Raw genomic sequence first — 14,263 nt, 5'->3', positions numbered from 1 at the left:
ATGAGCAAAGCAGAATTACAGTAGCTCAAAAGAAACGTGAGGTACGCAAATTTAGAGACATTTTCACTTCAAATGTTCATAGGGACTATTTGTGCCTGACCTGTAGTAGAGCTTTTCGATCTTTTATTGGTCTGATCAGCCACGGCCAGACACACTGTACCTTGACCCTAGTGATGTCATTTTGGTCCTCTTTGAGCATGAAGGACAACAACCAACCAACTTTCTAGTTATTTCATAATCGGACTTCACCCTCCAATTTATTCTGCAAACTGCTGCTGAACTCTTTTCTTAGTGAGGTTTTTGAGCATGTTATTTCCTAACTCAAAAAACCTTTATTTAGTAGCTACCCATTACCTTGGTCATTCTTATAGAATAACCTTCAAACTTTTTACCCTATGGCCCCTCAAAGCTGATGCTGACATGGATTTGTCTCTTACCACTCCCTGAATCCCAGATCCTCCACTGCAGCCGAATGATTTATTAATGGTCATTCAAATGTGCCTATTTTTTTTCCTGTTGATGCCCATTTAATTATATCTCCAGACCTATCATGCTCTCACCTTATTTCTGTATCCCTCCAAATTCTGACTATTCTAAACAAATAAATAAATCTCCAATTTTCTGTGAAACTTTCCTGGATATGACAGCCTACTTTTAACTCTCCTTCCTCTGAACTCCAGTGTTCATTTGGTGGTTAATTGTGTTCTGCCTTGTGGCAACTAATGTTACTCTACTGAACTGTTATTTATCATATAGCACCCACTCTGGGCTACTTTCCCACAGCACAGGTACTATTCCCAACTTCTAATATACCCCATGGGTCTACATTTCTAAAACTATAGTTCATAAGTCCCCACTGGTAGGTATACCCTTAATAGTCAGCCAGTAGATAGAATTAGCTCAAAGAAAAGGCATTTCCTAGGATGATCTTGTAATAACTGTAGTTCCAAAGCACTTCTTCCAAAACCTAAAGCATACTCTTCCACAAATACACACATGATCAGTGGGAAGAGTAGACACAAATTTAGAGTAAAATGTTAATGAATCACATGTGACTGTGGCCTCCAGGACTTCAGATCCTTGATGTACTTTCTCCTTCAATGGAGTCCTTACATAGTACATATATACACCCCTCCTGCGCCCATGCAGTATCTTCACTCTGAAAGTTGCCCAGTTGAGCCCCCAAGATCTGCCCCTCTTTGAAGTTCAACACTACGTTTTCAGGGCTAGTTCTTCCTTGAATGTATGGTTGCCTCTCTTCTTAGCTGCCAAAGGTCATTCGTATTCCTTGAAGTTGCCCCTTTCCTAACATAACTGCTTCTGTGGGTCCACATCTGTTTGGAAAGGATGTCTCTTGATCAACTGCTAACTCTTATGTGGACTGAAAACATAGATTTCTAAAAAATGTCTCAGTCTTTTTCTGCTCAATTGCTTCTTCTAATGAAAGCAAGGAAAACTCCTTCACACTTCATAAAGGTATATCTATGATAGGGTATGACCATATCTTTATAGCCAGTCCAACAAACATGTCATTATCTTTCTCTTACTTTCTGTGATTAAATCCTGGGCTTTCTCAATTGTGTGTGTGTGCGTGTGTGTGTGTGTGTGTGTGTGTGTGTGTGTGTGTGCCTGTGCATGTGTCCCTGACCAACCCCTTACAATCACATGCATTTGCCATTTGCCATTTCTCAGGTTTGTGTTTCATTTTTCCATTAGACTGTAAGGTTCTTGAGGTCAGGGATTGATACTTATTTTCATTCCCCACTCTTCCTAGCACAATGGATGCTTAATCAATATGAGCTGGTAGAATGCTGCCTAAGGTCACTATATATAGTGGATATAGAAGAAAGAATAGATGACTCATCTATCATTCCCATAATCTACTCTTCCCATTGTCTCAAACATCTCCAGTGGCATGTCTTACTAATTTGGAGAGAGCAATCTATCTTTATATATAAATCACTATATACATATATATATATATTAGCTGCATCAGAGCAGAAATATATTCCAAGTCATCTCTGTAACTTTCACAGGGAGCAAAATAATAGCTGTATATATTTAAAGCAAAATAATGCTTTCCTATACCTAGCATAGCCACCAGTTCTCCCTTCCAGTCCAAGATGGTGGATGCATCCAGTTTTCCTTTGCTACTATGAACCCTTAACTACTTCCTCTCAAATCTAGAATTGGAAAGTCTGATCTGTCCTGAAATGGATATTTTCATTTCTGATGGGTAACTACAGTGGGCTTGCCAATCTGAACATTAAGACTAGGATCTGAAAGTGTCCCAAATCTAACTCAGAGGGGAAAAAGTAATGAAGAGTTTAGCTTTATTCAGAAAGGGGAGACACTGGGTTTGGTACTAAAATCTAGGTTGAAGTCCCACCTCTGACACATATCAGTTGTGTGACCCTAAGCAAGTCACCTAACCCCTCCATGACCCAGTCAAGTCTCCAAGATTATAAATTGCAGAACAGGTGCTGATCTACATTTATAGATCAGATTTCTTGCCAGAAGTTTCCTACACTGATGAAGTTACAAGTCTAGACCAAAAAAATGTTTAAAGTTAAAAATAAAATAAACTGTCTGATGAACTGGAAATCAAAGAAACCAGGGTAGTCAGTTCTGCTTTAGGATTGGCCCATAGGAGCAGGTAATCACCAGGTTAGTTCCTCAGGAGGGCCTATCCCACTTGCCAGGCAAATAACCCTTCATTACACATACTGACCTTTCAGCCCAACAGTTCCTGACTTTAGGCATGGGTAATTCCCATAGAAGTACAAGGCATGAACATCTGGCCCAATATCAACAATCCAGTCCAATGGAATCTTCTGTTGCCTCTGATCTTTCCCTCTTGTAAAGAGTGACTGCCAAGACTAATAGGTCCCACAGCTCTAGGCAGGACAGAGGGGAGAGTGATTGAAATTCATCAAGCAGCAGAGGAAAAAAGGGGGGGAAATGTGAAGTAGCAGAATACTTCACTTGAAATCCACAGTTCTTGGAATCTACAATTTATCCCAACTACTTCCTTGAAATAAATAAGAGATTATTGTTACAGATAATATTCTACAAATTTTGAATTTTTTAATACTGTACAACAAAATATAATAGTTTTTATGTTTAAAATATATCTGCCTGGTTGTAAATTGTTATGGCTCTTCTCTCTCCTCATCCTCTCTATGAATGATCTCAGCAGCTCCCATGGGGTCAATGACATCTTTGCACTGATTACTCCCAAATCAATATATCCAACCCTGATCTCTCTCTTAAACTTCACTCTCACATTGTCAAATGCCTTCTGGATATCTCCTCTTAGTTGTCCCATAGGCAGCTCAAACTTAATTTATACAAAACCAAATTTATTACCTTTCACTACAAACCTTCCCTTCCTCAACTCCCCTATTTCTGTTGAGAGCACCATCATCCTCCCAGTCACCAAGGTCTGTAAGCTCAGAATCATCTTTGACTCCTCACTTCTTTATGCCTCATAGCCAATCACTTGCCATGTCCTATTAATGCCATCTCAAACATCTGTCCCCTTCTTCCCTACGGCACCACTCCACTTCATCAGTCCTCTCCTCGACAACCATAATAATCTACTTATTGGTCTTCCTACTTCCAGTGCCTCCCTTCTCCCTCTAATCCATCTTCTATATGACTATCAAATTAATTTTCATGAAATGTTAACTCTCTTGCTCAGAAACCTTCCAATCCCCTATAGGCTAAAATACCAAATTCATGCCCTGATATTTAAGACCCTCTACCATGTAGGAACTACTGATTTTTCTACACTCATTTTTCATATTCATAATTCATTTTTCCACTTAGGAAAACCTGAGTTCAAATTCTACCCAAGACATTTAGTAACTGGGTGAGAACCCTGGGCAAGTTACTTAACTGTAAAATGGGGATAATAAAAGCATCTGCCTCCCAGGACTGCTGTAAGAACCAAATGAGATAATTGGTACATATTGAGGACAGTGCCTGGCACGTAGTAGATACCTAATAAATGCTTGTTCCTTCCTTTCCTACTTTCCTTCTTGTGCTTAATTTATTCTCTAGACAAACTAAGCTGAAGATGTTTCCTTAACTTGATGCTATATCCCCTGCCTTCATGCATTCCATTCTAGAAATGTATTCATTCCTTTTCTGTCTTTCAGATCTTTGGCTTCCCGCAAGGCTCAACTCAGGTGTCTCCTCTCTGTGAAGTCTCTGTTGTTAGTAGCTTCACCCACCTGGATTTTCTTTGTACTAGGTTTGTTGGTATAAATTAAATATTTGCCTAACTCCCTATATCTAACTGTCCTCAAACCATAATTCAGACCCCATCCAGCTAGCCACAGGATACTTGAGTATACTTCATTTGGGCATCTTGTTATAAACACTTCCACAGCCTCTCTCTCTTCCCTACCAGAAATTGTGATCTTCTAGACCTGGACTTCCAAAAACCATCCCTACCTTTTCACTCCCACCCCCATCTTACATATTTGGGACTAAGAGGTCATGACTGGTGGGGTAGTGAAAACTCCTCTTAACCTACTGTATCTATTTCCAGCACAAGATCTTGCTTCACTTTGCAACCCATCTCACCAACTACCAGCACACCAGCATCTCTCCAAGTGGGGCAAATGACCGTCCACCCTGCCTCTACCTGTGTTCTAAGCAACAACTGACAATTTGAAAGGGCAAAGACAGAAAAGTATAAAAGGCAGGTACTAGAACTCAAAAACCATAATGCTGTTGGATAAGTATCCCAACAGGAGAGTCACCATGGTGTTATGGAGAATAGAACACTAAACTTAGAGCCAAAAGACCTGGATAGGGGTTTTGCCTTTCATATTTAGTAACTGTATGACCGTCTACCAGTTGCTAAATTGTCTCTGAGCCCCAAGCAACTCTCTGAGGCTTCTGAGCTCAACCATTATATTGTGAGCTCCTTGAGGGCAGGGACTGCCTTTTGGCTTCTTTTGAACCCCAGCATTTTGCACAGTACCTGGCACATGGTAGATGCTTAATAAATGTTTATTGAATTAAATTGAATCTACTAAGTTGTTAATGGGCTTCAGGGGGTGAAGAGAATTCCCACACCAACAAAATCACATAACCTTGGCAGACAGCATGGCCCAGGGGAATGAATGCTGGATTTCTAGTCAAAGGACCTGAGGTAAAATCCCTGCTCTTCTACTTACTACCCGAATAACCTTGTAGTAAATCACTGCCCCTCTCAATGCCTTAGTTTTGAGGGAATTGGACTAGATGACCTCTAAAGGGTTTTGAAAGATACTTTAAGCTTCACGGTCTTAACAACAACAAGGTAGGTGATGAAAGTATTATTACCTCCATTTTACAAACAAAATAAAAATTAAGGCTTTAATGATGTTGAATGACTCACTCATGATCACTCAGCAATTAAGTATCTGCGGCAGGATTCATGCCCAGATCCCCTAACTTCAAACCCAAGGCTCCTTCCACATCTGCATCTGTCAAGCAGGAGCCCTAATTTCTGATTCTGAAGGAAAACAAAGTATGTGACAGAAGTGACTGGAGAAGGAAAGAGGTTTAAGGTGAATGAGGCGAGAGAAATCATGAAGGTGGTCTTCAGTCATCAAGAACAGGTTGGATTGCTTTGAACATACATACATATTTTATATACGTATATATATATATATATACACACACACATTTTTATAAATTATATATGTGTATATATATTCATGTGCATATATATGTATATGTGTGTGTATATATATATCTGTACATAAACATATACATATTTATTTGTGTGTGTGTGTGTTTGTTTTGAGAAGCCAGGGAAGTGTGTAATCCATTTTAGAAAAAGAGATTGCCATTAGACGTTAAAACCAAGTTCTGGATCTTAAAAGAATTTAGCTCCTTTGAAATCTCACTTGTGTGAAATCTCTTGTTCTTGAGTGAGGCTAAATAAATGAGACTTCATTGTCCAGAGCGAAGGCAGCCGTCTGGAGAATTGCTTCTGCTGTCTGCTTTGCTTTGTGGAAAACTGGTCTGAGTTTTGTCTGAAGCGGCAGCAGCGGCGGCAACAGGCCATCCAGCTGAACTGCATGTAACTGAATCAGAAAATGGCACAATCCTGACTGTGGACCTTAGGTACCACTCAAGGGTCAGGCAAAGGTGGCAAAAGTAAGAAGAAGGACCAGGGGGAGAAAGAAAAGGAGACTTAGGTCTTCAATGGTAAATGGCAGGAAAAGAAACACCCATAAAAAAAGTCAGCTCAGGTTGGAGTAATTGGCCCCCATTTTCATCATGGGAGAACCAGAAATAATTTTTGACATGATATTCCAAATAGTGAAATTCATTCAGTCAGGGAAAAAAAAACACTAAGATTTTAAGTTCTCCAAAACAAAATTGATTGTTCCAACTAAAGGGGTAACGTAGTGCAGTAGAAAGAGGTCTATATTTAGAGTCAAAGGGCCTGGATACAAATCCTGCCTCTGCCACTTATTGGCTAAATGACGTTGGGCAAGTCACTTAACCTCCATCTGCCTCAGTTTCTTCATCTTTAAAATGAGGGGGTTGGATTAGATAACCTGGATGGTCTTTTCTAGCTCTAAATTTTTAATCCTGGCTTCCTATTTTATTGAGTCATAAGATCACTGGGTCCTGGCAATAAAGAGACCTGAGTGGTCGAGTCCAGCTCCTTCATTTTACTAATGAGGAAGTCTTTCCCATAGGGAGGTTAAGTTGACTTAATTCCCTAAGATTACCCAGGAAATAACTTTCAGAGACAGAATTTTAATGATGAACTTTTTTTTAATCAAAAAGCCAAGATCAGAGAGTTGGCAAAGATCTTAAGGGCCATTTTACTATCAGCCTTTCATTTCATAGGAGAGGTAATAAAGTTCTGGTTCAACTCCCTCTCTAGACTTGACTTCCTCCTGAAGCCTGCTTTCAGGATTGATGAGTCCTTGGCTTAAGACTCTCAGTGTGTGAGTGGCCCATACCATGCTGATTTCACTCCCACATCACCTCACTCTCAGGACTTTTCTTTACCTCCTCACCAGCAGCCTTGCTCCATCAAGGGCAATCTCTCACTTAGTATGCAGTAATGCTATGAGTGGATATAACATTGACTAAAGTTTGGGACACACCCTGAGAAAATTCATTGTCAACTCTCCGTGTTTTCTTTCACCCTCTCCCAAATGCAGCTAATTCTTCTCCAGAAACTGGGCAGCAGCCTATCAAAAGAGAGCCCTCACAGACCAAAGAAGTTGATACCAAAGCTGTAGCGTCACTCCACTTTTCTCTAGAATTTGCTCTTCTGTAAAATGGGAAGAATCCCAGGAAATCACAATATTCCATAGTTGGCACCCAGTCCAAACCATCCTTGAGAAAGAGTCCCTATTATAATTTGGGGGTGTCTTGGGGGGGGACAAGTGGTTAGCTAGCCACTCTGCCTAAAGACTTTTAGCCCCCCGGAACAAAGCTGCCCGTTCTGCTTTTGGACAGCTTAAATCACCAGACCAGTTTTTCCTGACTTCAAGCCTAAATCTGCCTCTTTGCAATTTCTACCCACTGCTCCTAATTCTATCCCCTGGGGCCAGTAGAAAAAGAGGTGAGCTTCTGAAGGAGAAAATTACATGACAAAAATGGCCGGAGAAGGAAACACTTAAGGTGAATGAGGAGAAGGAAATCACGAAGACAATTTGAGGGCATTGAACTTGTGAACAAGCCTGGAGACTAAATTTGGGGAATAGAAATTGGGAGAATTGGAAGAAAATCAAAGGATAAGAAAGACAGCTTAGCCTGAAGAAAGAAAATAATCAAAGAAAAGGAATTGAGGAAGATAAAGAAAAGAAGGGAAGAGAGGCAGGGGGAGGAAGAAGAGGTAGTTCGAATGCCTGTTCATTTCCTATTCCCTTTGATCCAGTTTGATCAACCTAAGTGCATATTATCCTATCCAGGTCAGAGCTACTCTTCTCTCAGCTCCTCCCCCTCCAAAGTCCACAGAACCATGTTCCTACCTCTGTGGGTTTTGGGACTCTCATTCTACTCTTAACAAACCCTTCCATACCTTTGCACCAGTTCTTTCACACTCCTTCCACCTCATTTTATTTGAAATCGAACCTTGGCCCAAGAATCCTCACAGTCCTCAAATCCTCCTCCAATTTACATTGTTGCACCCCCTACTCACCCTTGTCTTGCAGTGCCAAGGAAAAGGTTGCAGATAACCATTCTGTCTCCCCTTGCTGCTTCTAGACCAATCCCCTGCTCCCATAACTCAATAACTTTTGACCTTTTGACATTCAGATTCATTCAATCTGATCAGGCCTCCCAGTTTCTCTCTTCATTGCTTTGTTTATTAAGTGCTTGTTGTGTGACTGACTGCTGTCATCTGCCAACCTCTAGCTCACTCTTCCATAGGGCTAAGAGCCTTCCTCTTTATCTATTGCCATTATCCTCAGTTACTTCTGTATTTGATATGGAGAAGCTTTCAAATCCTTTGACCTCATAGCTCCTCAGCTTCCTCAACTTCACTCTCTGTTTCCACAACATTTCAACCATCCTTGGGCTTAGCCACATGGAGTTGTGTTACCTTTGAGATCCCAAACTCTAGAATTCTGTTCTCAGACCACAGTCACCTAGCCTTCCAGTCTCCCTCTGCCTTGCTCACAACAAGCAGGGTCTTTGACCTGTGGTTGCCCTCCTACCTAGCCTTCCCCTCAAACTTCACTCTCCTCCCTATCTGATTTTGACATATTAGACTGATGTTTAATCACCAGTCTAGAATCCCTTGCCATTCCTATGTATCCCCCCAAATCTCCTGCCCATTGAAGCTTGCTAATCCTCCCCCTTCCACTCTCCCCAGTGAACTCTCCACCATCCAATTTCCCCATTCATTCCCACATCATTGAATACTACTGAAGCAAGGCATACTGATTTTACCCACTACAAACTTATGGTGCATAACATTAGCTCTCTGCTGCTAGGCAATCCTTCTATTTAGCTCTAGTTGATTCCAAATCTCATTCCATGCAGTGGCTATTTTAAACTTTGTCCTTTCTCATCAAGTACTCACACCCAACACTCACAGCAGGCAACCTAAACTCTTACTTCAACGAGTTGCTTCAACTTTCCCCTCATACCTCAAAAGTTCTTAATATCTGTATCCATTTTTGTCCTTGTTCCTCTCCTGTTTTAGAAGATAAAGCTTCTCTACTCCTTCCAAAGGCTAATTAGGCTGGGGCAGTGATCCTCTCATAGAATTCCTTCATTGGAAGGGACTTTGGATACCATCTCCTTTAATCCATACCTGAACAAAAAAATCACACCCCCTGCAATGTATGCCATTTTCTTTCATTCTATCAGTGACTCAACAGTTGTAGCTGCCAGGACTTTCAGAACTCTCAGAAATGGTCTATCTGGGTTTGATGACTTGAACTCAACAAGGGCAGCTAGATGTTCTTTTACTAAACTTTGATTTTTTTTTCATTAACACACTTTACCTCTCCATTTTCTAGCTTTTGTTCAGTTTGTCATTTAATTCTTCTGTATCTTTGTTATTAAATCCCTATCAGTTATCATTTGTCCCCTTTTGTCCAAAAATTACTCTCTTTTTTTTCTTTTTGGAGGGAGGAAGGTAGGGCAATTGGGGTTAAGTGACTTGCCCAAGGTTGTATGGCTAGTAAGTATCAAGTGTCTGAGGCAGGATTTGAACTTAGGTCCTCCTGACTCCAGGGCTGGTGCTCTGTTCACTGTGTCACCTAGCTGCCCCCAAAATTACACTTCTTAGCAGAAAAAATGGGTACAAAATCAAGAGTCAAAAAGCTCTGTCTTTAATTTCTTATTGTCCATAGGCAGTCTACCCCAAGTAGTCATCCTTTCCCTTTTCTGATCCTCTTCCCCACAAATAGCTAAACAACAAAAAGTCAGCTTTTTGTCTTACTTAGCTGTCTTTGCCATGCTCAACTCAATCTGAGCTTGAGCACTCTTGACACTGTCCTTAATTTTCTTTTCCTCTTCTGTTGCCTTTCTTTGCTTCCAACATTTGTTCATGTTTTTAAAGTCTAAGTTGGTTGATTACCTCCCTTCCATGTCCTCTAGGACCTTGCTCCTGTAATCACCGGCCCTCTGTTTCATCCAGCTTCCAACTTTCCCTCTCCTCCACTTCTTTCTCATCTATCTATTCAGGTAACTCAATTAAAAAAAAAACCTTCTCTTGATCATTGTCACCCTTCCAGTTTCCATCTCATATCTCTCTTCCCCTTCAGAGCCACTTTTGCAAAACCTCACACCACCTTTGACTGACCACCTACTCTCTCCACAACCCTCTGTACTGTTTTCTCATCATTGTGGTCCCTCACAGCTGTCATCTTATTTTACAGATGAGGAAATTAGGACTTGGACAATTTAAGTGATTTGATGAAGGTCACATAGCTAGTCAGTGGCAGAGCTCTGAACAAATCTCTAATCTCCTGAGTCACCATCCATTAGGGATATTTTTTTCTGCTCTCATTGCTGTTGTCTCTCATGTCTAAATATCATTTCTTTGACCCGAGAGCTCGTTACAATTTATAAAATTTGCATTTTGGGTTTCTGAAGGGGTAGAAAATGACTGATCAGTAAGGTCAAAAGAACCTAATGTGTTTTGGAAAATTGGAAGTCAGAATGATACCCAAATATTACTTGATGAGAACCTCTGGGTGCCAACATTCATAAGCTTAAAGAAAAAGTACAGTATGGAAAGAACAGTGCAGCCCAGGTGAGAGCAATAGCACTAAACTAATTACAAGAGACAATTGATTTCATTATAAGTGAAAAAAAACCCAAAACAACTTGTTTTGCTTTTTCATTATCACAGTTTACCTTCCCCCACTTCCTTAGCATTTTGACTGTTTCTCATTTAACTCTGTTATGCAGCCTGAAGCCTCTCATAGACATCCCAGGATACGTGATGCGGGTACAGACTTCCTGCCTTGTCATGAAATTAAACAAATGTCCCCTTGGTGGTGGCACTGTGATTCACCCCCCCTGCAGCCTTCCTTGCAAAGGAGGACAAAGCAACTGCATTCAAAAGGGATAGATGCACACTCTGATTTTTCATCTCTAAAAACCCCACTTAACAGTGAATGTCTCTCAAATATAGTCCAGTCAGAGCCCAGAGAATCAAAGGGCTGGAAGTGGCCTCATGTGGGGTATCTACCTAGCTCTCCTGCCTCCAAGGAAGACATTTGTTGAATGCAGGTTGGAGATGACAGCATAGGCCATTCATGACAAATGTTTGATGATTGTACTCTTAGGGCTTCCTGGGGCTTAAAGCTTTGGTAGGTCTTGTAACCTCTTCCAAAGTTTAACAGCCCTCAGTATCAAGGAAGTTTATTTTGATATTTGATGCCTCTTTCTTCTTTATTTGCACTTGGTTTTGTGGCCATTGGTTCCACTGTGTATAGAATCAACATTCAGGAGTGAAAATTGGAGTAAGGACAGGAACTGGACCTACAGGTTTATGAGTATGGGGAACTCCCAGTAGGTAAATGCCTTCTAAATGCAGGTTGGTACCTTCTGTGCCAATCACAGTCTGAGAGAGTTGCCTGTAGGACTGGGATATCCATTGAATTACTCAGGATCATGCAACCAATAAGATATTAGGGGCAAGATTTGAATGTAGTTCTTCCTAATTTCTTTTTTTTTTTTTGCTTTTTTTTTGGAGGGGGGAGGGCAGGGCATTTGGGGTTAAGTGACTTTCCCAAGGTCACACAGCTAGTAAGTGGTTCTTCCTAATTTCAAGGCTGTCTCTCTGCCCACTTAGGTTATTACTGAAAACACAAGTGAACATTATATAAGTTATGCTATCAATAACTTAAGTGGATTATGGCATAATTAAATGGTTAATAACATAATACCACTTAGGTTCTTATTAATAACAATCGCTGGAATTTGTATGAGGTTTGCAAAATGCTTTATATAAATCATCTCATTTGAACTTCACAGCAACCTCATGAGGTGGGGTGATTTGTAAATCTCTATTTACAAATAAGGAAATTGAGGCTGATAGAGCTTAAAGAGCTTGTTGGGTAATAATAGACATGGTTATGAACACAGGTTCAAAAAACCAGTGGTATAATTATAGGATGGGGAAGACACAGCTAAACTGCAATTCCTCTTTAAAAAAAAAATCTGGGGATATAAACAGACTACAAATTCAAAACCAGTAGTGGAACATGGTTGACCAAAAAGCTGATGGGATCTTAGATTGCATTAGCATCCTTCCAGGCAGCTCACCAGGACCTCAGCACCCAGGCAGAACCAGCAGCACTTTACTATTGTAGTGCTACTAGGTGCTTCTACTTACCCCACCCTTGCTCAGAGGAGAATAAATCAAAATTACCATTGCTACTCTGAGGAAAGACTTGATAATTTATTTCCTTAGGGCTCTACTTGGACTCTGAAAAACCAAGTCTTAGTCAACCTAGGTCAAAGCTCTATCCTATCATCTCTCCCCACTCCTATACCTATCCTCATTAGCCATGTTATTCTAAAGTCTCCATTCCACTGTACTCTCTCCTTCCATTACAATATGTTGTCTTTTCAAACTAATTACATGTTTTCTCAAGTCCACATTCTACTCTCTAGCCCAATGGCTCACTATCCGGTGTGGGTCACCTCCTTGCCTTTAATACAGGCTGTCCACAATATCTGGAAGTCCTTTGCTCTTTAACTTTGCCTCTTGGGACTTTTAGATTTCTCTTTTAGATGACTATAATTAGATTAGAATAATAATAAATCATCTAATTTAGATTAGAATAATAACAAGATGTCAATGACCTCCTTTCAGGGGTCTCTCCTGATGTTTCCAGCTGTTAGTTCCTCCTCTGCCTTCTGTCTTTCTTTGTATCCTTAGTGCTTCACATAGTGCCTGGCACACAGGAGGTGATTAATAAATGCTGCACGTGTGTGTGTGTGTGTGTGTGTGTGTGTGTGTGTGTGTATGAGTGAAGAGAGAGAAAGAACCATTTATTATTGGGTTGGGGGCACTGCTCTTTCAAAGCCTCTTGATTCAGGATTTTAGGTTGTCTCCATCTCCTGATTGAAAAGGAAAAGCCCAAGAGTATGAAAAGCAATTTTTTCATTGACTCAGTAGTGATTGAGTAAGCTCCCTGAAAACACTGTAACATTCTTATTCCACACTTAAGTCTTATTCACGTATTGCAAATGTATAAAATAGTCCTAAGTCTAATGAGAACTTTATCATATTTGATAACTATTCTCTATTTTTAACACATCATCAACAAAATAACGTCAAGAACAATGGATATAAAACATAGCACTTTTCCAGAAGACAATTTAAGCCTATCATGGTTCTCCTTAGCCTTCAATTCATTATCCACTCTACTAAATAAGTCTAATTATGACATGCAAATTAAAGAGAGAATTGACCAAAACATCTTATTAATCATTTGATACAACTGGATGACATCAAGCAAATGGCTCTAAAAAAAAAATCAACATTAAACAGCTCCATCTTGTAGAATTCTCCAATGATACCAAAATGTTGTGACATAGATGAGTGCAAAGAAAAGGATATACAGAGACTGAAGGCTTTGAGCTGGAATCCAGATGTCATATTGAACTAATATCACTGAAGGTGATACTACAGATACATGGGTCTTTTATAGACAAAAGATATATAGCATATAGCTGTCAAGGAAAAGGCTATAGTAGAATATGTTAAAAAGAGTCACAAGCATCCTGAAATCAAAGTTGAATGGAAAGAGCATGTTTAAAATAATTAACACCTACACAATACCTACCTGGAATTACAAAATAGATAACAGATTTGGAAAGCAAATGAATAGAAGCCCATGTAATATCAATGATACAGAGACTCTATCACCCTAAGATAGCTACAGGAAGATGAACACTTCCTTTTCAAAAAGGAAGAGAATTGAAAGACATTCTCAAAACACATGATAAGTAAAAAACCTACAAAAATACTTTTAGAACAAGGAGACATCACTTCATGAAGCAATTGTAAAGACTGACAACAGATACATTGGCTTTGTTGAATATAACCAAAAGTGGTTTATTTTCTGGTGGAGGCTATGAAACAAGTAAGATCCATGAATGGAATCAAAAGGTCCTGGTTCAGGGGCAGCAGCTAGGTGGCACAGTGAATAGAGAGCTGGCCCAGGAGTCAGAAGGTCCTGAGTTCAAATTTGGCCTCAGACACTTAACACACACACACACACACACACACACACACACACACACACACACACACACA

The 14,263-nt window shown here is 40.1% G+C and overlaps 1 long non-coding RNA gene across 2 annotated transcripts in view; it reads left to right on the top strand.

Annotated features, from left to right (window-relative positions):
- Positions 1 to 14,263, top strand: part of LOC138166181 (uncharacterized) — a 69,672-nt gene that overhangs the window by 31,454 nt on the left and 23,955 nt on the right. The window contains exons 3-4 of one of the 2 annotated variants that reach the window (XR_011169559.1): positions 4,164 to 4,258; positions 4,559 to 4,995. The exons of the other annotated variant lie outside the window; for it this stretch is intronic. This is a non-coding gene — a long non-coding RNA (uncharacterized lncRNA). Of the gene's footprint in view, positions 1 to 4,163; positions 4,259 to 4,558; positions 4,996 to 14,263 lie in introns of those variants that run through there. 2 annotated transcript variants of the gene reach the window in all.

Source organism: Petaurus breviceps, unplaced genomic scaffold (genome assembly GCF_028583685.1).
Source record: "Petaurus breviceps papuanus isolate PSGF00001 unplaced genomic scaffold, PetGlider_PUasm1.0 220, whole genome shotgun sequence".
NCBI lineage: Eukaryota > Metazoa > Chordata > Mammalia > Diprotodontia > Petauridae > Petaurus > Petaurus breviceps.
This window is presented reverse-complemented; position numbering and strand designations above follow the sequence as displayed.